The 23,999-nt window shown below is 48.2% G+C and overlaps 1 protein-coding gene across 1 annotated transcript in view; it reads right to left on the bottom strand.

The window, feature by feature from the left end:
* ASMTL (acetylserotonin O-methyltransferase like) overlaps nucleotides 1–23,999 on the bottom strand; it is a 64,318-nt gene that overhangs the window by 19,718 nt on the left and 20,601 nt on the right. The window lies entirely within an intron of this gene.

The following is a 23,999-nucleotide window of genomic DNA, read 5'->3' as shown; positions in this document are numbered from 1 at the left end:
AGCAAAGCCTGGGTCTGGGAAGGAGGTACTCATGTTTGCTGCTTGGAAAAAGCAGTCAGGTCCTTCCAGACTCCTCTGAGTGCAAAACAGTAACAGTAAAAGTGTAATCAGCAAACGTGTAAACAGGAAAAGATGTTCAGGAAAAGTTGTGAAGAAAAGTGTACTTGTGAGTAGTTGTGAAAAGCCGGTGGAAGGAGGTACCTGCTGGTTAGGGACAGCAGTTCCTCTCAGTTCCTTTTTTGGTCTGCAAACTGAAAAACGGTGTTCCCATTAAAGGAGGGGTCCTTACTTTGCGTTGGGAACCAGAGTCCTCACAGACATCTCTTTTTTTGTCCAAAAACTGATATGCAGTGTGGTAGGGATTTTGCCACGAGAGAGAGCTGGCTGGAGCCCACTGAACCCACATCTGAAGGGGAATATGGGAAGCTGTAGCTCAAGGGTTGTGCCCAGATCCCCTTTAAGTGATTTGTTGATGATGTGGGACGAGAGGCGAGTGCCTGTCCTTGCCGGTATGAAGAAAAAATGATAAAGGGAAATTTGTGAAGAATGGGCTTTGCTCATGGCTTTGCTGGGAAACCAATTTGGCTAAATAAAGGTACTTGAAAAGGTACCGTATATACTTGAGTATAAGCCGAATTTTTCAGCCCACTTTTTGGGCTGAAAAACTCCACTTCGGCTTATACTCCAGTGAACAAAAAAAAAGAACTGTCCCTTCGTTCGGAACAGGCTGCTGAGAGAAGGGAGCGGCAGAGCCTTGCAGAGCTGGCGGCAGTCCAGCGTTGTTTCTCCCCCTCGTGCGTGCGTGTGTGTGTCAGACCCACGGGAATGGCTGGTAGGGAAGCGGCATTCCGGCATTCCCCCCCTTCCTGTGTGTCGAGCCCACGGGGCTTGACACACAGAGAAACGCAACTAGCCATTCCTGCGGGTCTGACACACACACACACACACACACACGCCGCCGGGCTCGGCTCCTCGGCAGGAGGGGCAGCCGCCGCCGCTTCCCCCCCATCGCTCGCTCGCCCGCTGCCTCGCCCGCTGCGTCCCGAACTCGCCCCAACTCACCGCCGCCGCCGCTTCCCCCCCATCGCTCGCTCGCTCGCTGCCTCGCCCGCTGCCTCGCCCGCTGCGTCCCGAACTCGCCCCGAACTCACCGCCGCCGCAGCTTCCCCCCCATCGCTCGCTCGCCCGCTGCCTCGCCCGCTGCGTCCCGACCTCGCCCCAACTCACCGCCGCCGCCGCTTCCCCCATCGCTCGCTCGCCCGCTGCCTCGCCCGCTGCGCCCCGACCTCGCCCCAACTCACCGCCGCCGCCGCTTCCCCCCCATCGATCGCTCGCCCGCTGCGTCCCGACCTCGCCCCAACTCACCGCCGCCGCCGCTTTCTCCCCCATCGCTCGCTCGCCCGCTGTGCCCCGACCTCGCCCCAACTCACCGCCGCTGCCGCTTTCCCCCCCCATCGCTCGCTCGCCCGCTGCGCCCCGACCTCGCCCCAACTCACCGCCGCCGCCGCTTTCCCCCATCGCTCACTCGCCCGCTGCACCCCGACCTCGCCCCAACTCACCGCCGCCGCCGCTTCCCTCCCCATCGCTCGCTCGCCCGCTGCGTCCCGACCTCGCCCCAACTCACCGCCGCCGCCGCTTTCCCCCATCGCTCGCTCGCCCGCTGCGCCCCGACCTCGCCCCAACTCACCGCCGCCGCCGCTTTCCCCCCCATCGCTTGCTCGCCCGCTGCACCCTGACCTCGCCCCAACTCACCGCCGCCGCCTTTTTCCCCCCCCATCGCTCGCTCGCCCGCTGCGTCCTGACCTCGCCCCAACTCACCGCCGCCGCCGCTTTCCCCCCCATCGCTTGCTCGCCCGCTGCACCCTGACCTCGCCCCAACTCACCGCCGCCGCCCCTTTCCCCATCGCTCGCTCGCCCGCTGCGTCCCGACCTCGCCCCAACTCACCGCCGCCGCCGCTTTCCCCCCCATCGCTCGCTCGCCCGCTGCGCCCCGACCTCGCCCCAACTCACCGCCGCCGCCGCTTTCCCCCATCGCTCACTCGCCCGCTGCACCCCGACCTCGCCCCAACTCACCGCCGCCGCCGCTTCCCTCCCCATCACTCGCTCGCCCGCTGCGTCCCGACCTCGCCCCAACTCACCGCCGCCGCCGCTTTCCCCCATCGCTCGCTCGCCCGCTGCGCCCCGACCTCGCCCCAACTCACCGCCGCCGCCGCTTTCCCCCCATCGCTTGCTCGCCCGCTGCACCCTGACCTCGCCCCAACTCACCGCCGCCGCCCCTTCCCCCCCCATCGCTCGCTCGCCCGCTGCGTCCCGACCTCGCCCCAACTCACCGCCGCCGCCGCTTTCCCCCCATCTCTCGCTCGCCCGCTGCGCCCCGACCTCGCCCCAACTCACCGCCGCCGCCGCTTTCCCCCCATCTCTCGCTCGCCCGCTGCGCCCCGACCTCGCCCCAACTCACCGCCGCTGCCGCTTCCCCCCCATCGCTCACTTGCCCGCTGCGTCCCGACCTCGCCCCAACTCACCGCCGCCGCTGCTTTCCCCCCCATCGCTCGCTCGCCCGCTGTGCCCCGACCTCGCCCCAACTCACCGCCGCCGCCGCTTCCCCCCCATCGCTCGCTCGCCCGCTGCGTCCCGACCTCGCCCCAACTCACCGCCGCCGCCGCTTCCCCCCCCATCGCTCGCTCGCCCGCTGCCTCGCCCGCTGCGTCCCAACCTTGCCCCAACTCACCGCTGCCGCCGCTTTGCCCCCCATCGCTCGCTCGCCCGCTGCGCCCCAACCTCGCCCCAACTCACCACCGCCGCCGCTTTCCCCCCCATCGCTCGCTCGCCCGCTGCCTCGCCCGCTGCGTCCCGACCTCGCCCCAACTCACTGCCGCCGCCGCTTCCCCCCATCGCTCGCTCGCCCGCTGCGTCCCGACCTCGCCCCAACTCACCGCCGCCGCCGCTTTCCCCCCCATCGCTCGCTCGCCCGCTGCATCCCGACCTCGCCCCAACTCACCGCCGCCGCCGCTTTCCCCCATCGCTCGCTCGCCCGCTGCGCCCCGACCTCGCCCCAACTCACCGCCGCCGCTTCCCTCCCCATCGCTCGCTCGCCCGCTGCGTCCCGACCTCGCCCCAATTCACCGCCTCCGCCGCTTTCCCCCCCATCGCTCGCTCGCCCGCTGCGTCCCGACCTCGCCCCAACTCACCTTCGCCACCGCTTCCCCCCCATCGCTCGCTCGCCCGCTGCGCCCCGACCTCGCCCCAACTCACCGCCGCCGCCGCTTCCCTCCCCATCGCTCGCTCGCCCGCTGCGTCCCGACCTCGCCCCAACTCACCGCCTCCGCCGCTTTCCCCCCCATCGCTCGCTCGCCCGCTGCGTCCCGACCTCGCCCCAACTCACCTTCGCCGCCGCTTCCCCCCCATCGCTCGCTCGCCCGCTGCGTCCCGACCTCGCCCCAACTCACCGCCGCCGCCGCTTTCCCCCCCATCGCTCGCTCGCCCGCTGCGCCCCGACCTCGCCCCAACTCACCGCCGCCGCCGCTTCCCTCCCCATCGCTCGCTCGCCCGCTGCGTCCCGACCTCGCCCCAACTCACCTTCGCCGCCGCTTCCCCATCGCTCGCTCGCCCGCTTCGTCCCGACCTCGCCCCAACTCACCGCCGCCGCCGCTTTCCCCCCCCATCGCTCGCTCGCCCGCTGCATCCCGACCTCGCCCCAACTCACCGCCGCCGCCGCTTTCCCCCCCATCGCTCGCTCGCCCGCTGCGCCCCGACCTCGCCCCAACTCACCGCCGCCGCTTCCCTCCCCATCGCTCGCTCGCCCGCTGCGTCCCGACCTCGCCCCAACTCACCGCCTCCGCCGCTTTCCCCCCCATCGCTCGCTCGCCCGCTGTGCCCCGACCTCGCCCCAACTCACCGCCGCCGCCGCTTTCCCCCCATCGCTCGCTTGCCTGCTGCGTCCCGACCTCGCCCCAACTCAACGCCGCTGCCGCTTTCCCCCCCATCGCTCGCTCGCCCGCTGCGTCCCGACCTCACCCCAACTCACCGCCGCCGCCGCTTCCCCCCCATCGCTCGCTCGCCCGCTGCGTCCCGACCTCGCCCCAACTCACCGCCGCCGCTTTCCCCCCCATCGCTCGCTCGCCCGCTGCGTCCCGACCTCGCCCCAACTCACCGCCGCTGCCGCTTTCCCCCCCTATCTCTCGCTCGCCCGCTGCGCCCCGACCTCGCCCCAACTCACCGCCGCTGCCACTTCCCCCCATCGCTCGCTCGCCCGCTGCGTCCCGATCTCGCCCCAACTCACCGCCGCCGCCGCTTTCCCCCATCGCTCGCTCGCCCGCTGCGCCCCGACCTCGCCCCAACTCACTGCCGCCGCCGCTTCCCCCCATCGCTCGCTCGCCCGCTGCGTCCCGACCTCGCCCCAACTCATTGCCGCCGCCGCTTCCCTCCCCATCGCTCGCTCGCCCGCTGCGTCCCGACCTCGCCCCAACTCACCGCCGCCGCCGCTTTCCCCCCATCGCTCGCTCGCCCGCTGCCTCGCCCGCTGCGTCCCGACCTCGCCCCAACTCACCGCCGCCGCCGCTTTCCCCCCCATCGCTCGCTCGCTCGCCCGCTGCGCCCCAACCTCGCCCCAACTCACCGCCGCCGCCGCTTTCCCCCCATCGCTCGCTCGCCCGCTGCGTCCCGACCTCGCCCCAACTCACCGCCGCCGCCGCTTTCCCCCCCATCGCTCGCTCGCCCGCTGCGTCCCGACCTCGCCCCAACTCACCGCCGCCGCCGCTTTCCCCCATCGCTCGCTCGCCCGCTGCGCCCTGACCTCGCCCCAACTCACCGCCGCCGCTGCTTTCCCCCCCATCGCTCGCTCGCCCGCTGCGCCCCGACCTCGCCCCAACTCACCACCGCCGCCGCTTTCCCCCCCATCGCTCGCTCGCCCGCTGCGCCCCGACCTCGCCCCAACTCACCGCCGCCGCCGCTTTCCCCCCCATCGCTCGCTCGCCCGCTGCGTCCCGACCTCGCCCCAACTCACCGCCGCTGCCGCTTCCCCCCCATCGCTCACTTGCCCGCTGCGTCCCGACCTCGCCCCAACTCACCGCTGCCGCCGCTTTGCCCCCCATCGCTCGCTCGCCCGCTGCGCCCCGACCTCGCCCCAACTCACCGCTGCCGCCGCTTTGCCCCCCATCGCTCGCTCACCCGCTGCGTCCCGACCTCGCCCCAACTCACCGCCACCGCCGCTTTCCCCCCCATCGCTCGCTCGCCCGCTGCGCCCCGACCTCGCCCCAACTCACCGCCGCCGCCGCTTTCCCCCCCATCGCTCGCTCGCCCGCTGCGTCCCGACCTCGCCCCAACTCACCGCCACCGCTTTCCCCCCCCATCGCTCGCTCGCCCGCTGCGTCCCGACCTCGCCCCAACTCACCGCCGCTGCCGCTTTCCCCCATCTCTCGCTCGCCCGCTGCGACCCGACCTCGCCCCAACTCACCGCCGCTGCCGCTTCCCCCCCATCGCTCGCTCGCCCGCTGCACCCCGACCTCGCCCCAACTCACCGCCGCTGCTGCTTCCCCCCCATCGCTCGCTCGCCCGCTGCGTCCCGACCTCGCCCCAACTCACCGCCGCCGCCGCTTCCCTCCCCATCGCTCGCTCGCCCGCTGCGTCCCGACCTCGCCCCAACTCACCGCCGCCACTTTCCCCATCGCTCGCTCGCCCGCTGCCTCGCCCGCTGCATCCCGAACTCGCCCCAACTCACCGCCGCCGCCGCTTCCCCCCCCATCGCTCGCTCGCCCGCTGCCTCGCCCGGGACCAGCGGTGGCGCAGCAGCCCAGCCAGCCACGTGGAAACAACGCTTTACTGCCACACACACACACACACACACACACACACACGCACGAGGAGGGAAACAAGCTTGACTGAGGAGGGAAACAAGGCCCCCACACACACACACACACGCACGAGGAGGGAAACAAGCTTGACTGAGGAGGGAAACAACGCTTGACTGCCCCCTCCCCCACACACACCCACACCCACGAGGAGGGAAACAACGCTTGACTGCCGCCTCCCTAGCAGACCTCCCCATTCCTGTTAGAAGTGGAGCCCAGTACTTCTAATCCTGCACCAAAACAAAGACACAGGTCATACGAAGCTGCTTTCAAACTAAAGGTTGTGTCAAGAGCAGAAAAAAGCAATAACAGTATTGCAAGTAGGGAATTTGGTGTTGATGAAAAACAAGTGAGGGAGTGGCGGAAAATGAAAGCTGAGTTGGAAAAGATTCCAAAGGCAAAAAAAGCTCGACGTGGTTTAACAACTCCATATGTGGCTCTAGAGACTGAATTGCATAAATGGGTTATGGAGTGTCGTCAAAATGGTTACTGCGTAACACACATGGGAATTCGCTTACGTGCCCTTCAAATGGCTAAAGATGACAAATTAAAAGTACCAGGCATTGAAAATTTTGTTGCGTCAGCAGGATGGTGTACTGGCTTCATGAATAGGTATGGCCTATGTTTGCGGCAAAGAACAAAGATTTCACAGAAGTTGCCAAAAGACCTTGATGAAAAAGTGATGTCATTCCATTCATTCATCATAAAACAAAGAAAGATCCATAACTATGACCTGGGAGATATTGGGAATATGGATGAAACACCTATGACCTTTGATCTTCCAAGCAACAGAACCGTGGCAAGTTTGGGAGACAAAACTGTTTTACTCAGAACCACAGGTAATGAGAAAAACCATTTTACAGTTGTTCTGTCATGTTTGGCTAATGGAACTAAGCTGCGGCCTGTCATTATTTTTAAAAGAAAGACCTTGCCTAAAAAGGTCAAATTCCCACCACGAATTACAGTGCGCCCACATGTTAAAGGCTGGATGGATGAAGATGGAACAAAAAAGTGGCTGGAAGAAGTTTGGAATGGACGACCAGGAGCAGCCTTAAAGAAAAAACCATCATTGCTAGTTTGGGATATGTTCAGAGCCCACACATCTGATGACATAAAAACATTGGCAAAGTCTTCTCAAGTTACTTTAGCCGTTATTCCAGGTGGGCTTACATCTGTATTACAGCCCTTAGATGTGTGTTTAAATAAACCTTTCAAAGACCGTGTGCGAAAGATGTGGTGCGAATGGATGTCATCTGGTCAAGCCCGACTAACAAAAGGTGGAAATATGATGAAGCCTGACATAGAACTGATAGCAAAGTGGGTTCGTGATGCATGGGAAGAGATTCCAGAGGACATGGTGAAGCACGCCTTCAGGAAATGGGGCATAAGTAATGCTATGGATGGCAGTGAAGACACTGCTTTGTATGAGGACGACAACTGTGATAGTGATGACAGCGAACTCTGTGACAATGTATATGATGATAACCTCACACCAGCTACAGCTGAAACTCTGTTTGCAGATACAGATGAGGAGGAGGAATCCAGTTTTGAAGGATTTTGATGCTTGTGTTTTAGCTTGGTTGCTTATTGAGTTAAGGTTTTTGTACATTTAAAGTTATTGTTAATACTTTAATGTTATATATTGTTTTTGTTGAATATACTGATAATATATTGTTTTTGTTGAATATACTGATAATATATTGTTTTTGTTGACCCTCTTTTCCACATGCCTCAATTAAAGCAATTTTATTGTTATCTACCTGTATTTTTATTTTTGAAATTTACCGTGAGCTGCTGCATTTCCCAGCCTCGGCTTATACTCGAGTCACTAACTTTTTCCAGTTTTTGGGGTAAAATTAGGGGTCTCGGCTTATATTCGAGTCGGCTTATACTCAAGTATATACGGTAAATAAAATATAGGAATAGTGATTTCTCTCTCTCTCTCCTAAATATATTTTATTGATTTTATAATATAGTCACCTTAATATTTGGTAAACAGAGCGTTGTCTGGTTTTACATTTAAAAAAACATACACTAACAGTTGGTTTCTATAATCTATAATCCACATAATAGCTTTACTTGATTTCCTCTTTTTCCCATAATGTTCTCTTTTGCCAACCTTAAGTTAATACAATTCTTGTTGTTTTGGTAGATAACAATTGAGTATAAAAAATTTTCTAATATTTCTACAGATAATAATGACATCAATATATTTCTTTTCTATATAGTCATTCTGGTTGCCTCATCAAAGATCCTGTTTACAGTTCTTGTTTACATTTGTTTTTCCCACAACGTTCAACACATTCTTACTGGTTAAGATTTTTTCAAAGTTAATTACATTTAAGTATTTAAATCTATTTTTTCTCATGTAAGCCACCCCAGTACTTTTACTTTTCTTAAGAAATGAATAAGACTAAAAAATTAAACAAGAATAAGAGTAAAGAAAAATAAAAGGATAATATGCTACTTAAAATCCATGTTTCCTATAAGCTAATAAGTATTTCCAAAAAATTTGGTTTTTTTACCATTAGATATATTTAATCTTTAAATCTTTCATTTAATAAATCTAGTCATCTAGTCTTTTAACTTATTCAAAACATTTTTAAATCCATTGTAATTTTCTTAGTCAATCACATTTAAATATCTTTTCTTTATATAAGCCATTCCAACTTTTATATTACTCATATCAAGAAATAAAATAAGAGAAAAGAAAAAGACAGTACTATGTTACTCTTCCCTCTTAAAATAAAATTCATATCCAAAATCTTTCTATTTCTTTAACCATATTCAAACAGGTGTTTCTTTTTTAAATATTCTCTGATTCCATTGTCTATTTTCTTAAAATTCACTTTAGCCTTTTTCTTTTGCCCAGTATCTTTCTTAATCAATATGTTCTGCTGAATCAAAGAATATTTCCATATTCTTGTGTTACTGTAGATATAAAAGGTAAGTCAAGTACAATATCTTTGTAAAAGGCATTTGCCCATTCCTGTTTATTGAAAATCTTTTTCTTTCTTTTTTTGTTTCTCTTATCAGTTTTTGTCTCTTCAGTTCTAGTAGTTTTCCTGACATCTCTGCAGTCCATTTTGTCCAATCTTTTTTCTTATCCTCAAATTTGTTTTGTGGTGTTAAAGTATAGGTTGCCTTTTCCAAATCCAGTATTTCTTGTAATTTTTTTCCACTTGGGTTAAATCATACTTCTTTGTTTTGTTAGGTTCCATCTTTAAGTCTCTATCCTCGAATTTGTATTCAGTTATCTGTTTTATCTGTTCCTCCTCTACTGTGGCTTTCTGGGATTTTTTTGTTGTAAAGTTAAATTGGAGATCAATTGGTTTATATTTTCAAAGTTATTTTGGATTTATTTGTGGTTTGAAATCATTGTTGTTTGAATTAGTTGCAGCATATCATATGTCTCCCCTTGAAAGGTATTTATTTTTTCTTGATAAGTTCTTTCTATAAGTCTGTGATTTTCCATGATGGCCAAGAATCCAAGTTTTCTGATTTCCGGTGGCGGCGCGGCGCCGGAGACAGCCGTTTCGGGCTGCCCGCTGCTCAGCTGAGTTGTTTTCACCCGAAACAGTGCCGATCAGCTGTTCGGGTGGATTTGAAGCCCCCTCCTCGGGAGAAGAGGAGGGGGTGAGGCCCCAGGTAGGGGTTGAGTTCTCCGGGGCCGCCTGAGCTCAAAGCTTGGGCGGCTGAAGGATTGAACTCCCCCGTAGCCTGGGTTGCTCCCAGCTGCTCAGCGTCTCTGCTCCGGGATTTTTGGAGCAGAGCCAGGCGTTTGCAACCACCCCTGCCAGAAGGAAAGACCTTGGAATAAAAGGAGCAGGCAGAGCGGTACAGGAGGTCAAGGTGAAGAGGACTTTTATTTTTACTCTTTAGCTTAATGGACTTTATAAACTTAAAGTGAAAGTGCGCAACAAGTGAAAGTGAAAAGATGGCGGCTAAACCTCCCTCAAAAACTCTTCGGAGTGCGGGAACTTCCCCGGTGCAACAGACATCGTTGCAAGCTTTGCTTCCTCCTGCTGCACTGACATCGAAGGATTTAGAAGATGCTTTGGAAAAACAATCCCAGGTAATATCAGAAATGCTGGGTGACAAGATGGCAAAGGTGGAGGAGAAATTGGAGAAATTGGAGGAGAGGATAGAAGAGAAGTTTAGTGCGATGAGGGTAGACATTTTGTCTATAGTGCAAAGCGTGGCTGAATGTGTGCAAAGTTTGGACGAAAAAGTGGAGGATCTGAGTCAAAAGAATGCTATATTAGAAGTAAAGGTACTGGAGAATGAAGATTTAAGGGATAGAATGGACGGAGAATTGAGTCTTGTCCAGTATCACCAGATGCAGTATGCTATCAGAATCAGGGGCTTAAAAGAGAATCCTAAAGAAGACCTAAAGCAGCTGATTTCTGAGGCTTTGGAAGAAGTATTGGGTCAGCCAGCATCTGAAATAAAGGGATGCATGGATAAAGTCTTTCGTGTAAACTCATGGATTGCTAGACAGAGGAAGCTACCTAGAGATGTGGTGGTTTATTTTACTAAGAGAGAAACCAGAGATGAAGTTATTCAAGCCGCTTATGATACTAAAGTTGTGATTGCTGACCAAGAAGTTTTGGTTTTAAAAGAAGTTCCTCCAAAGATTTTAAGGAGAAGGAAGGATTTTGCATTTCTTGTGCAAGAACTTAAGCAACGTGAAATAAAGTTTAGATGGGAGATTCCTGTCGGATTGGTGGTGATGTATGAAGGAAAAAGATACCGTCTGGTTACTGTGACACAGGCACGTGACTTCTACAATGATGTTTTAAAAGCGACCCCACTATCACTTCTGGAAGCTGCAAAGGGATTTGGAGAAGGGAAATCCCAAGAGGCTGAAGGTGGACAGAAAGAGGAGAATGGTGCTGGAGGGGATCAAATTATAGCCTCGTTGGCTGTTGCTGGAGAGCAGAGGGTGACACGTGCCGCTATAAAACGAGCAAAACAAATAAAAGAGCAAGACCAACAGAAGTTTATGGAACTTTCAAAGCGTACTTACAGTGAAGCAGTGGGAGGAGCGCGGCCCAAAGAAGACAGAGGGGCTATTAAAGATGTGCTCCAACAGCTTCGGGATGCCACGCATGGCGACTAAATTTCTAACCTGGAATGTTAATGGACTAAATTCACCACAGAAGAGAAAGAAAGTTTTTCAATATTTAAAACAATTCAAGATTGATGTTATATGTTTGCAAGAAACGCATATTAGGGCTATGGACCAAAAGTATTTATCGAACTCAAGACTGGGCACGCAATTTGTTGCATCTGCGATGAATAAGAAAAATGGAGTGGTTGTTTATGTTAAAAGCGCTTTATCAGCGGAATTAATTGAAGCAGATAAGCATGGAAGATATGTTATGATAGATTTGCTGCTTGAAGGCAAAAAAATGCTTTTAGTTGGACTATATGCTCCTAATCAACAGCAAGCTGACTTTTTTAGCTCACTTCATACAAAGCTTACTCAATTGGATTACAAATCGTTTATTTTTATGGGGGATTGGAATGGAGTTTTGGACGTACAGATGGATAATGCTGGTTTTTTTAAGCGCTCTCCGAGTCATGCCAGATTGCCTAAATCTTTTTTTGAAATGAAGGATGATCTGGAACTGCGAGATATTTGGCGTGACACTCACCTGCATGAAAAGGATTATACTTTTTTTTCTGATAGACATCAATCTTTTTCCAGGATTGATTTTATTTTGCTGACTAATGATTTTTTTTCTAGGATTAAGAAGGTAAAGATCTGTGCAAGAGCTATTTCTGACCATAGTCCAGTTTGGTTAGAGATCAATAAGGACAATAGAGATAGGCGCTCGTGGCGCGTAAATGAGAACTTGTTTAGAAATCAGAGAAATGTGGAAGAATGTAAACAGCGGATGAAGGATTTTTTTGAAAATAATATGAATAAGGATACTTCTATGGATATGGTTTGGGATGCTAGCAAGGCCTATATGAGAGGGGTGTTGATATATATGAATAACAAACACAGACGTACTTTGGAAGCCAGAAGGAAAGAATTGGAGAACGAAATTAGGGAAAAAGAAAAGGCCTTGATTTTGAACCCATTGGATGTGAAGGCTAAGGAGGTTATTAAGCTATTAAGAGGACAATTTGACAAATTAATGGCTGACCAAGTGGCAACCAATTTGCGGTTTGCTAGGCATAATACTTTTTGCAATGCTAATAAGCCAGGTAGATGGCTAGCTTATAGACTTAGGAAAAAGCAAAGGGCTTCTAATATAGACAAAATTGAACATAAGGGAAAGGTGGTGTTTCAACAGGATCTTATTAAGGAAGCCTTTCTGGACTTTTATTCTAAGTTATATGCTAAGGAGAAGATTAATGAAAAGGATATTGATGTATATTTGGAGAATGCTAGCATCCCGGTTCTTACGCAAGCACAAAAAGAGGAGATTAACCAATTAATAACAGAAGAAGAAATTCTTACAGCAATTAAGGAATTGAAGTTGGATAAAGCACCAGGTACGGATGGTTTGACTGCGGTTTATTACAGAAATTTACAAATGGAGTTGATAAAGCCATTAAAGGAACTGTTTCAGATAATTCAGAGAGGGGGAAAGGTGCCTCCGTCTTGGAGAACTGCTTTTATTTCTTTGATACCGAAGGAAGATCAAGATGCTACTCAAGTAAAAAATTATAGACCGATATCACTTTTAAATACAGATTATAAGATATTTGCTAAGGTGTTGGCTAATAGACTGATGAGGGTTCTGCAACAGGTGATTCATGGGGATCAAACTGGGTTTATCAGTGGTAGGCAAATGAAAAATAATGTGAGGCATATAGTTGATGTGTTAGAGTTTTTGGAAAGGAATAACCAGATCCCTGCGGCGCTAATTTTTTTAGATGCGGAAAAAGCTTTTAATCAATTGAATTGGCAATTTTTGATGAAAGTTTTAGATAAAATGAATTTTGGGGATAAATTTTTGCAACCAATTAGGGCATTATATCAAAAACAAACTGCCCGAATAATAGTTAACAATAGTTTGACTGAAGCTTGTAATATTGAGAAGGGCACAAGGCAAGGGTGCCCGTTATCACCTTTATTATTTGTTTTAACATTGGAGATATTATTGATAAAAATTCGGAACTGGAAAAAAATTAAGGGTATTCAAATTAGAGATCAGGATTATAGATTGAGGGTGTTCGCAGACGATCTGGTTGTTACAGTGACCCAGCCAGAGAATTCTGTTGTGGACCTGATGGAGATAATAATGCAATATGGGAAGGTTTCTGGATTTAAAGTTAATGCACAAAAAACTAAAATTCTGGCCAAAAATATGACAGTATCGCAAAAGGCTCTTTTAGAAGGACTAACTGGATTTGAGATTGTTAAAAGGGTCAAATATTTGGGGGTGTTTTTGTCACCCTCTAATACAAAGTTATATAAAAATAACTATGAAAGATTGTGGGGAAAAATCCAAAAAGAAATGGAGAGCTGGGAAAAATTGCAATTGTCTTTGTTGGGGCGAATCGCAGCAGTGAAAATGAATGTCCTGCCTAAATTTTTATTCTTATTTCAAATGATACCGGTTCTTAAGAAAGATTCTAATCTGGAGGAATGGCAGCGAGGTATCAATAAATTTGTTTGGGCAGGGAAAAAGCCACGAGTTAAACTTAAGATTATGCAGGATACTCGTGAAAGAGGTGGTCTTAAAATGCCCAATCTTAAATTATATTATGAAGCTGCTGCGTTAGCAGGAATAAGTGATTGGATTAATTTGACACAAGAGAGATTATTAAATCTTGAGGGCCATGACTTGTTGTTTGGCTGGCATGCATATTTGTTGTATGATAAAAAGGTAGATAATGTGTTTAAAGCGCATATTTTAAGACAAGCATTGTTGAGAGTTTGGAAGAAGTACAGACATAAGTTAGGTTGTAAGATACCATTGTGGGCAATCCCAAAACACGCAATAGAAAATATAAATGTTGGTTTCAAACATGATGTGACTACGTATAAGGAGATTCTAAGTTTGGAAAGAAATGTTTGGTGTCTGAAACCGTATAGTCTCTTGCGAGATGAGAAGATTGTTCAAACTTGGTTCCAATATATTCAGCTACGGGCCAGGTGGAAAGAAGATCAGAAAACTGGTTTTACAATGACTGATGAAAATCTGATAAAGCAAATTAGAAAGCAGGGTCCAGCACATATCAAACGGATATATCTTGCATTGATAGAAATTGACTCAGAAACAGAACTTGTTAAAGATTGTATGATAAAATGGGCCCAAAACATTCAAGAAGTTATTACAATGGACACGTGGGAAAAGATCTGGGTGAGGAACGTAAAATTTACACAAGCTCAAAACTTAAGAGAGAACTTTTATAAAATGTTTTATAGATGGCATCTAGATCCTAAAAAGCTTGCAAGTATGTATCCGAATTATCAGCCCAAGTGCTGGAGGTGTGGCGATGAAGATGCAACATATTTTCACATATGGTGGACTTGTAAAAAGGTTAAGGCCTTTTGGATAAAAATTTGGTGGAACATGCAGAAGATCTTCAAGCAAAGGATAAAGTTTTGCCCGCAATTTTTTTTGTTAGGTATAATTACAGATGCTGCGGTTGTGGACACTAAGTTGATGTTGAATTTAACTACGGCAGCAAGACTCTTAATAGGTCAATATTGGAAGAAGGAGGAACTGCCGACTATAGAAGAATGGACTTTAAAGGTTTCTGACCTGGCAGAGATGGCAAAGATTTCGGCTTATTTGAAAGATCACTCGCAAGAACGTTACATTATGGAGTGGAGAAAATGGATTGAGTATATCCAGAACAAATATGGGACTAAAAAGTTTCATGTAGCATTTGAATAAGTCTTCCTTTCTTTTCTTTTTTCTTTTTTTATATTTAGTAGTAATAGTGTTTGTAGTTATCCTATATGAGCTAGAGAGTGATAGATTTTAGAGTTTATGGTTGTTAGCATTTGGATGTTTATGAGTGTTTTTTTTTCTTTTTTATACCCTGTACTTAGCTCTGGGAAGTCGGGGGGGGGGAGGGGTAGGGAGGGATGGGTATGGGAGGGGGAGGGGGGACTGTTAAAGATAAAATGTATGTTAAAACTTTTTAATTAAAAAAAAAAGAATCCAAGTTTTCTTTTTTCTGCAAATAGCTTTGGAGTCACAGTTAAGTAGTAATTTTTTTTGTTCCCTAAAGTTTATAAGTTTCTCTTTGTCTGCAGCCCAGATTGTTTTCTTTTTTGTCACAGCTGTTGTTAGAGCTTTGAAGATCACAAGCACAGATTAGTTTTTCCAGATATTGCCAAGTCCTGTATGAAAGCCATAGCTGTCATTCTCTTATCCACCACTAGATATCAGCACTAGTTTATTTTTCAAATTTTCAAAATAAACAATTGCCTTTAAAATGAGAATCTTAACCATTCAGCAATTTCAAACCTATCCAAATTTAGGTTTTATAGTCATTTCATTTCATTTCAACGTGTTTTGGTCCTCCATAAAAGGTTTAATTTGCCGCTTCCGTTAGTAAAAGGGTGGGGAAAAGATCCCCCTCCTTCATTTTTGGAGGGTTTTTTGCTTCTTGGGATTTTTTTTTCTTCAGGAAAGTTGGTAAGTAGGATAGAGAAAATCGATGTTCTTACTCAGATTCAAATGTGCTGTTTACAATCAGCTTAAAGTAGTACTTTTGACTTCGGTTGCTTGTAGCTTGGGCTAGACTCTAATGTTAGGCTAGTCTTTCTCCTGTTGGTTTCTGGAAGGCTTCTCCTGGATTGATCGGATCAACTGCCGTCTCTCTGTGGTCCCCAGGACTTCCTTCCTTCTTTGACGCCTCTTCGGGGCAACTTCTGGCCCATTTAGGGTCCCCTAACAGGAAGAAAATCAACCAAAGGGCACGGAGCCCCGAAACCCTCAACTGCTGTGCTACTGCGCCTCTCCCTCTCTTTCTAAGCAAACACGTGATATGTTTAAGATTTGTGCCTTCCTAATTTGAGTTAACTGAGATTTATAGTGGGAATGACCAAGGATGTGTAAAACTAAGACTTCTGTTTCTTTTTCTGTTCTCTTTTCCTTGTCTTTGTGTGTGTATATATGTCAAAGTCTTTGTGTGTGAAGTAAATGTAACTGTTGGATTACTCTAATCCAAAGAGAAAAGAATTTTAAAATTCTGCTAGAAATTCTGCTTAAAATAAACCACCAAAAGAAAATACTTTCACCTTGTTTGTTTGGCCAGCAAACAGGGTGAAGAGAAATGTGTTCTTTTTTTCTTTCTCTATCCGTACTTTTAAAAACAGCCCAAAGTTATCAGGAGGAAATGTTTTAAGTTCATCTGCTGGAAGTTTCACTCTTGCATTTACTGTATGTGTTTAAGTGGGTTTTATCTATTTAACCTCTGCAATGTTAACCTTAATGCCTTTTCAAACTCTGCCTGCAAGCTATCCACCCCCTCATATTGCTTCTCCATTTCTTATCCTCTGTTCCCCATGCCTTTGTCTCCCTCTCCTGGGAGAGCCCACCCGGAAAGGGGGTAGGGGACCTTGTTCTCATGTCTTTCAGCCCTGCACAGATGACGCACACCATCTTTGGAAGCAGAGCACTGACCCAGACGCTGCCTCCATCCATTTGAGCCAGAGAATGGGATTTGAATCCAGCCATCTACTAGAAAGCCACCATGCAACCAGAATGGAACAGATCTTCCCAAGTCCTACCATCCCCCCAGATGCCAGTGAAAGCTGCAGAGGAAGGAAGGACTCCTAAAGCCATTGACCCCCATGTAAAGCCCCAGAAAACAACTGGGAGACTATGGGGGGAGGGCAGAAACTCACTGTAAGGTTTTCTTTCTTTACCCATTTATGTTGTAATTAAGCAGTTGAATGAATTTATGGAGAGATGGCATTTGGGAATGGTTGGCACAAGTACTAAACACCTTGAACTTCTGTCTGGTGGGAAGGAAAATTTGTCCACGATGCTTATATTGCCTGTTTTGTATGAGTAGCTGCATGCACACATGCACACACACACACACCACTCAAAATCACACTGAGTCTATCCCCTTCACCTATCTTCAGTAAAGCTTCTTAGGCTAGTTCTTGCTCTGTGGCACTAAAGCTTTGCATCCACAACTTGCTGCAAATTCTAAGGGGGAGGGAACAGGCCCCCGCAGGCAATTTGCCATTCATATGCTCTCATTGAGGAGGTAGCAGGAAAGAGATCTCCAAACCCAAGCCCTGAATATGTTGCACTGGTGAACTCAGAGTAGGAGTCCTAGGGCTCACTGTGTGCAATTTAAGAAAAATTAATAAATTGCTTTGCACACTGGCTAACCTCAACTGGATACATTAAACTAAGAGCTAAGGCAGGAAACAACCCTTGAAAATGGGCAGCCAGTGGTTATGTACTGAGGAAAACATGGCTGTGAAGAATTTTGGGAGGAATGTGCAGACGGGACTGGAAGCTCAAAGTGACATCCAACATCTGAAAAGAATTGGCACAGAATATTGGACACTATAAATTTCTTTTCCACCTAACAGAACTTTTGCCCTGACTTTTAGAACTTTATGGGTTGGAAGCCACTGCAGGGATCTTTTTCTGCTGCCTCTATTAGTATCTCCCCCCCTTTTTCTTTTTTTGCATTAACAGTTTAAAAACTTGTTTACCAAGTCTCCCTGACCAGATAAATTTTAATCTTGTGCCAGTAAAAGTGTGTCATCCATATTTTTATGGCACAAAGGGGAGATTGTGGGAAGAATCCAGAGAAAGAAATATTTTGGGAAACATTAAAAAGGTAGAATATATTTATCCAAAGGAATAATGGAGAAGATCTTAAAGGCAGAATAGCAAGCCCAGTTTTCTTAATAGCCCCAAGCAGAAACTAGGCAGAGGTCAGCTTTTACAAATGCAAATTTAGTAATCCATTCAGGAAGGTTGGGGCCATGAAGCTAGAAGCTGAGATTAGGAATACAAAGACCTCTAGAATCTACATACCCCACCCAAACTCTAAAAGATATGACCTTGGGGACATACAGTCATGGCCGAAATTGTTGGCACCCTGGAAATTTTTCCAGAAAATCAAGTATTTCTCACAGAAAAGTATTGCAGGAACACATGTTTTGCTATACACAGATTTATTCCCTTTGTATGTATTGGAACACAACAAAAAAGGAGGAAAAAAAGCAAATTGGACATAATGTCAAACAAAACTCCAAAAATTGGCTGGACAAAATTATTGGCACCCTTTTAAAATTGTGGATAAACAAGATTGTTTCAAGCATGTGATGCTCCTTTAAACTCACCTGGGGCAAGTAACAGGTGTGGGCAATATAAAAATCACACCTGAAAGCAGATAAAAAGGAGAGAAGTTCACTTAGTCTTTGCATTGTGTGTCTGTGTGTGCCACACTAAGCATGGACAACAGAAAGAGGAGAAGAGAACTGTCTGAGGACTTGGGAACCAAAATTGTGGACAAATATCAACAATCTCAAGGTTACAAGTCCATCTCCAGAGATCTAGATTTGCCTTTGTCCACAGTGCTCAACATTATCAAGAAGTTTGCAACCCATGGCACTGTAGCTAATCTCCCTGGTCGTGGACGGAAGAGAAAAATTGATGAAAGGTTGCAACGCAGGATAGTCCGGATGGTGGATAAGCAGCCCCAAACAAGTTCCAAAGGAATGCAAGCTGTCCTCCAGGCTCAGGGAGCATCAGTGTCAGCACGAACTATCCGTCGACATTTAAATGAAATGAAACGCTATGGCAGGAGACCCAGGAGGACCCCACTGCTGACACAGAGACATAAAAATGCAAGATTACAATTTGCCAAAATGTACTTGAGTAAGCCAAAATCCTTCTGGGAAAATGTCTTGTGGACAGATGAGACCAAGATAGAGCTTTTTGGTAAAGCACATCATTCTACTGTTTACCGAAAATGAAATGAGGCCTACAAAGAAAAGAACACAGTACCTACAGTGAAATATGGTAAAGGTTCAATGATGTTTTCGGGTTGTTTTGCTGCCTCTGGCACTGGGTGCCTTGAATGTGTGCAAGGCATCATGAAATCTGAGGATTACCAAAGGATTTTGGGTCGCACTGTAGAGCCCAGTGTCAGAAAGCTGGGTTTGCGTCCGAGATCTTGGGTCCTCCAGCAGGACAATGACCCCAAACATACGTGAAAAAGCACCCAGAAATGGATGGCAAGAAAGCGCTGGAGAGTTCTGAAGTGGCCAGCAATGAGTCCAGATCTGAATCCCATTGAACACCTGTGGAGAGATCTTAAAATTGCTGTTGGGAAAAGGCGTCCTTCCAATAAGAGAGACCTGGAGCAGTTTGCAAAGGAAGAGTGGTCCAAAATTCCGGGTGAGAGGTGTAAGAAGCTTATTGATGGTTATAGGAAGCGACTGATTTCAGTTATTTTTTCCAAAGGGTGTGCAACCAAATATTAAGTTAAGGGTGCCAATAATTTTGTCCAGCCCATTTTTGGAGTTTTGTTTGACATTATGTCCAATTTGCTTTTTTTCCTCCCTTTTTTTGTTGTGTTCCAATACACACAAAGGGAATAAACCTGTGTATAGCAAAACATGTGTTCCTGCAATACTTTTCTGTGAGAAATAAATGGGATTAAATAAATAAATAAATACTTGATTTTCTGGAAAAATTTCCAGGGTGCCAACAATTTCGGCCATGACTGTAATAGGATTAACCCACCAATACCAAAAGGACACACACAGACTCAGGTCAAAGTACATAACACAGGAAATACAAAGCCTCAAAGAGGAACAAGAAATAACCTCAAGAGTCCAAGAAGGTATACAAACCCAACACTCCCTGCTACATGTGGTCAGTTTTCCCCAGAGCCATCTTTCTGACTGGCTCTGCTCTTCAATAAACTCCAACCTTCTTTCTAAAATAGTCTCTATTTTGTTTATTCCCAGCTTGGAATGGACCCTGATGAAGATTTTTCTTTCTACAGATATTTCTGAATTAATTTGATGAGCCACTACATGACAATGAACATTGAGCATTTAATGGTGGTTTGGCCTCATCCTGGATCAATATCTTAAACTCTTACATGTATTTGACTTCAATTTCTTTCTATAGTAAGTCAAATGATTCATCCATTGTTTCTGTATTCTATGTTTAACAGGCTACCAAATATACATTTTGGACAAATAATAATAGTGATGGTGAACAATATTCTCTTTGGCTATAAACATTCAATTTTCATATGGACAAAATCAAGGATATTGTCAGAATCCATTTATATTTCATTTCAAACTATCTCCTCTGTGCAAAAACCAAATCCCATCTTCCCCTGGATTCTGCCATTACCAAAGAGAGGGAACAACCATGGGGCTTTATTGCTTTCACTTCCTTCATTAAATGTAATCTTTTGTTTATTCCTTCTGTCTGCTATCCATTACAATGTAACCAATTGCTTTTTTACTTTGAACTTACTGGGCAACTAGAAAAAGAGGTGGGGGGGAAGAATTACGACCCTCCGGGATATGGTTTGTTTCTCTGAAGGAAGTGTGAAGAGCTGTGGAAATGATCGTGCTGCAAACAGATTGTTATCTTTCTTTTCCCACGATGGACTTACCATCTGGACATTGGCTAATCTGGAACTGACCAAATGAACTGTGGGGGGAGTTTGCTTGGGGGCACTTTAAAATTATTGAGATGTAAGGGAATGCCACAGATCCTGTCTATTATGCCTGCTATCTCCTATTTCTCAGTAAAAGATCCTGCTTGGAAAACCCTGTCTCCAAGAGTGCTGCTTTCTTAACAGGTTGGTTGAGGTGGATGCTGACATTAGACAGGATCTGTGTTAATAGTCAACCTGGAAGAACCTTACGGGGGATTTTGCAAAAAATACAATGTCAAACGACGAGGTAGGGAAGGGCGGAAGCCCTATGGAAAGGCAACCTTCCCCCCAACCGAGATCCCACCGGCTATCAGGATCTGAAGCATCATATTCCTCCAGAGAAGAGGTAGTATAGACGCACGACTACAAACCACGGTGGTCGATGGGCGCTGGAAGGAAAAGTGAGTGGGAAAAGGTATCGAGAAATGTGACCCTGAGACAGGGCAGCCACCAACCCGAATGGAAGCAAGAGATGGAGAAATCCCTGCACATTAGCGAAGAGGACGGGGGTTATGCACCACACTCAGACTGGATCCTAGAGAAAGCTATTGACCTGATGGAAAAAACCCTGGTTCTCTAAGGGAGGAGAAACCTGAGTCCTGCAGCCGTACCAGTGCCTGGAGCTGCCCCTAGAGAGATAGTGGGGAGGATCCAGAACATGAAGCATCGGGGATGCTCACTGAACCCATAGCTACCACCTAAGCAGCCCCCACCCCCTGCTGACCCCCAGATACGGATCAGGATAGGAGGCAATACCGCCAGCGGCAAAGGCACCGATCCATTCAAAGACTCCCGTCACTGGAAGCGAAATTCAGGGGAAGCCACCACGCTTGGGTTTTTTCCTAACTCAAGGCCTCAGTTACATGGAAGAATACAGACAGGACATCCCCAGCGACAAAGCCCGCATCCATATCATGCAATCTGCCCTGGACGGACCGGCCGCAGATTGGGTGGTGAACTTGCATGACTCCAATGCCCCAGAGCTCACCAACTTCAACCGTTTCATGTCCTCTTTAAGAAGGAGATTCGACGAACCCCCTGGCTGATCGCAAGGCCCGTGACAGAATCAAAACAGTGAGGCAGGGCAGAAGCCCGGTGGCTGAATATACACAAGAATTCCGGGCCATTGCCAACAAGCTGAACTGGCCCAAAGACATCCTCCTTAGCCATTTCAAAGACGGGCTAAATTACGACAAGTATGTTGCTTGCCTGCCTCGAGGGGACCCACACCACCTTGATGACTGGTACGTCCTGGCAGAAGAGGCGGAGATAGACCTACTGAAGAGGCACTGCCGAGGAAAACCATGGGACTGCCCGCCTCCTGAGCAGACACGCGAGCCAGCGAAACCACCGACTATAGCTAAGAAGTCAACGGGCTGTTTCAAATGTGGGAGAGAGGGCCACTGCCCCATAGAATGTTGCTCAAAAGCCCCTCAACGCAAACCAGACATATCACCAGCTAGGAAATCAGGGAAGTCCCCAGCCAAACCAAAAGACACTGCCATGAGGGGGATAGAGGCTGTAGAGTCCCCAACCCCTGCCAAGGAATGGGAGGCAACTCTGGCCTACACCACAGGAGCGGTGGACACCTTGGAGGGCAGCTCGGAGGGTGAAACCCTGGTAACTTGATCCATTTCACCCATCCTCAAGATAGTGACTATACTAGCTCCCTCCATGCCCAAAGCTGTCAAAGTGAAAACCTTAATAGACTGTGGCTGTACCCGCTGTCTCATTAGCCTGACGCTACTGTTGAACTTGGACATTCCGGTAAGGAGACTAAAGCAACCAATCTCATTTAGTCAGTTAGATGGCTCCATAACGGGGGGGGGGGGGTGTTACCAGCTACCTTAGCCACCTTATCAGTTCACCTGTCCCTGGGGACCCATGAGGAAGATATAATGTTTGTAGTGACCCCAGGCATGGAATGCCCAATGATTTTAGGGCTGGAATGGATAAAGAAATGGAAGCCCTCAGTAAATTGGAGAACAGCAGAACTCAACTTGTCAGAGGGGGTTCCTGTGAACTTAAAACCCCAAAGGCCCCCACCAACCCTAGGAGTGGAGAAAGCATCAGTGGGAGAAGAGAAGGGGTTACCAGAAATACCGGAAGAATAGCGGGAACTTGCTGAAGTTTTCAGTGAAGAACAGGTAAATGAGCTGCCTCCTCACCAATCCACAGACTGTGCTATTGAAATCAAACCCGGGGCAAAACTCCCGAAGCCCAGGCGGTACTCCATGAGCCCCAAGGAGATGGAGGAGATGGAAATATTCATAAATCAAAACTTAGAAAGGGGATTTGTTAAACCTGCCAAACCCAAAGTGGCCGCCCCGGTCCTATTTAGTGAGAAGGATGGCACTTTGCGTTTGTGCGTGGATTACTGCACCCTGAATGCAATTAGTGAAAGTAATCTGTAACCCCTAACCCTCATGAAGGACATGTTATCCCACCTATCAAAAGGAAGGATTTTTACCAAACTAGACCTAAGAGAGGCATACTACCGCGTTAGGTCAAGGAAGGGGACAAATGGAAGACCACATTTAATTGTCCAATGGGATGCAACCAATTCAAAGTTTTGCCATTTGGACTGCAAGGGCCCCCCAGTTTTTATGCAATTAATCAATGAAGTGCTAAGACAGCACCTATTTAAGGGGGTCCTGGTTTACTTAGATGACATTGTTATCTTTACCAAGATCAAAGAGGAGCATATTAACCTAGTCAGAGTAGTTTTTTAAAAAAAACTGCGGGCTGCCCACCTATATGCCAAATTATCAAAATGCGAATTCCACCAGGAAAGAATAGACTACCTGGGGTATTGCATATCCCCGCAGGGCATCGAAATGGACCCCGAGAAAATCAGGGCAGTATTAGAATGGGCACCACCCTGCACAAGGAAGCAATTACAAAGTTTCCTGGGTTTTGCAAATTTCTACTGCCAATTCATCCCTTCGTTCACCCAGCCAGCCCCTGAAGTGGACAATGGAATGTCAAGCAGCATTCGAGAGGTTAAAGAGACTTTTTTCTGCCGAACCCGTACTGAGGCACCCAGACCCGGATAGACCTTTCGTAATACAGGCAGACACAAGTGATATGGTGGTGGGAGCTCTATTATTACAGGAAAATGACAAGGGGCACTGCAACCATGTGCATATACGTCCAGGAAACTCACTGAGACAGAACAACGTTGGGCTGTGTGGGAAAAGGAGGCATATTCTGTGCGGTGGTTATTACTTACATGGCGCCAGTTCCTTGAATGAAATAAAATCCCCTTCCAGGTCTGGACAGACCACAAAAATTTGGAAGCGCTAAAAACACCCAGAAAATTCACTCCTAAGCAAGCCCGCTGTTCTCAGCACTTTCACCGATTACGTTTCACACTTAAAACGCTTGCCGGGGAAAAAGAATTTCCTGGCAGATGCACTGTCTTGCATGTCCCACTATAACAGCACATGAGCCACGGACTCTAAACCACTTATGCCCAACAACAACTAGCAACGTCAGTAACCACCAGGG

The sequence above is a fragment of the Vipera berus genome (genome assembly GCF_964194415.1).
Source record: "Vipera berus genome assembly, chromosome: 4".
Taxonomy (NCBI): domain Eukaryota; kingdom Metazoa; phylum Chordata; class Lepidosauria; order Squamata; family Viperidae; genus Vipera; species Vipera berus.
This window is presented reverse-complemented; position numbering and strand designations above follow the sequence as displayed.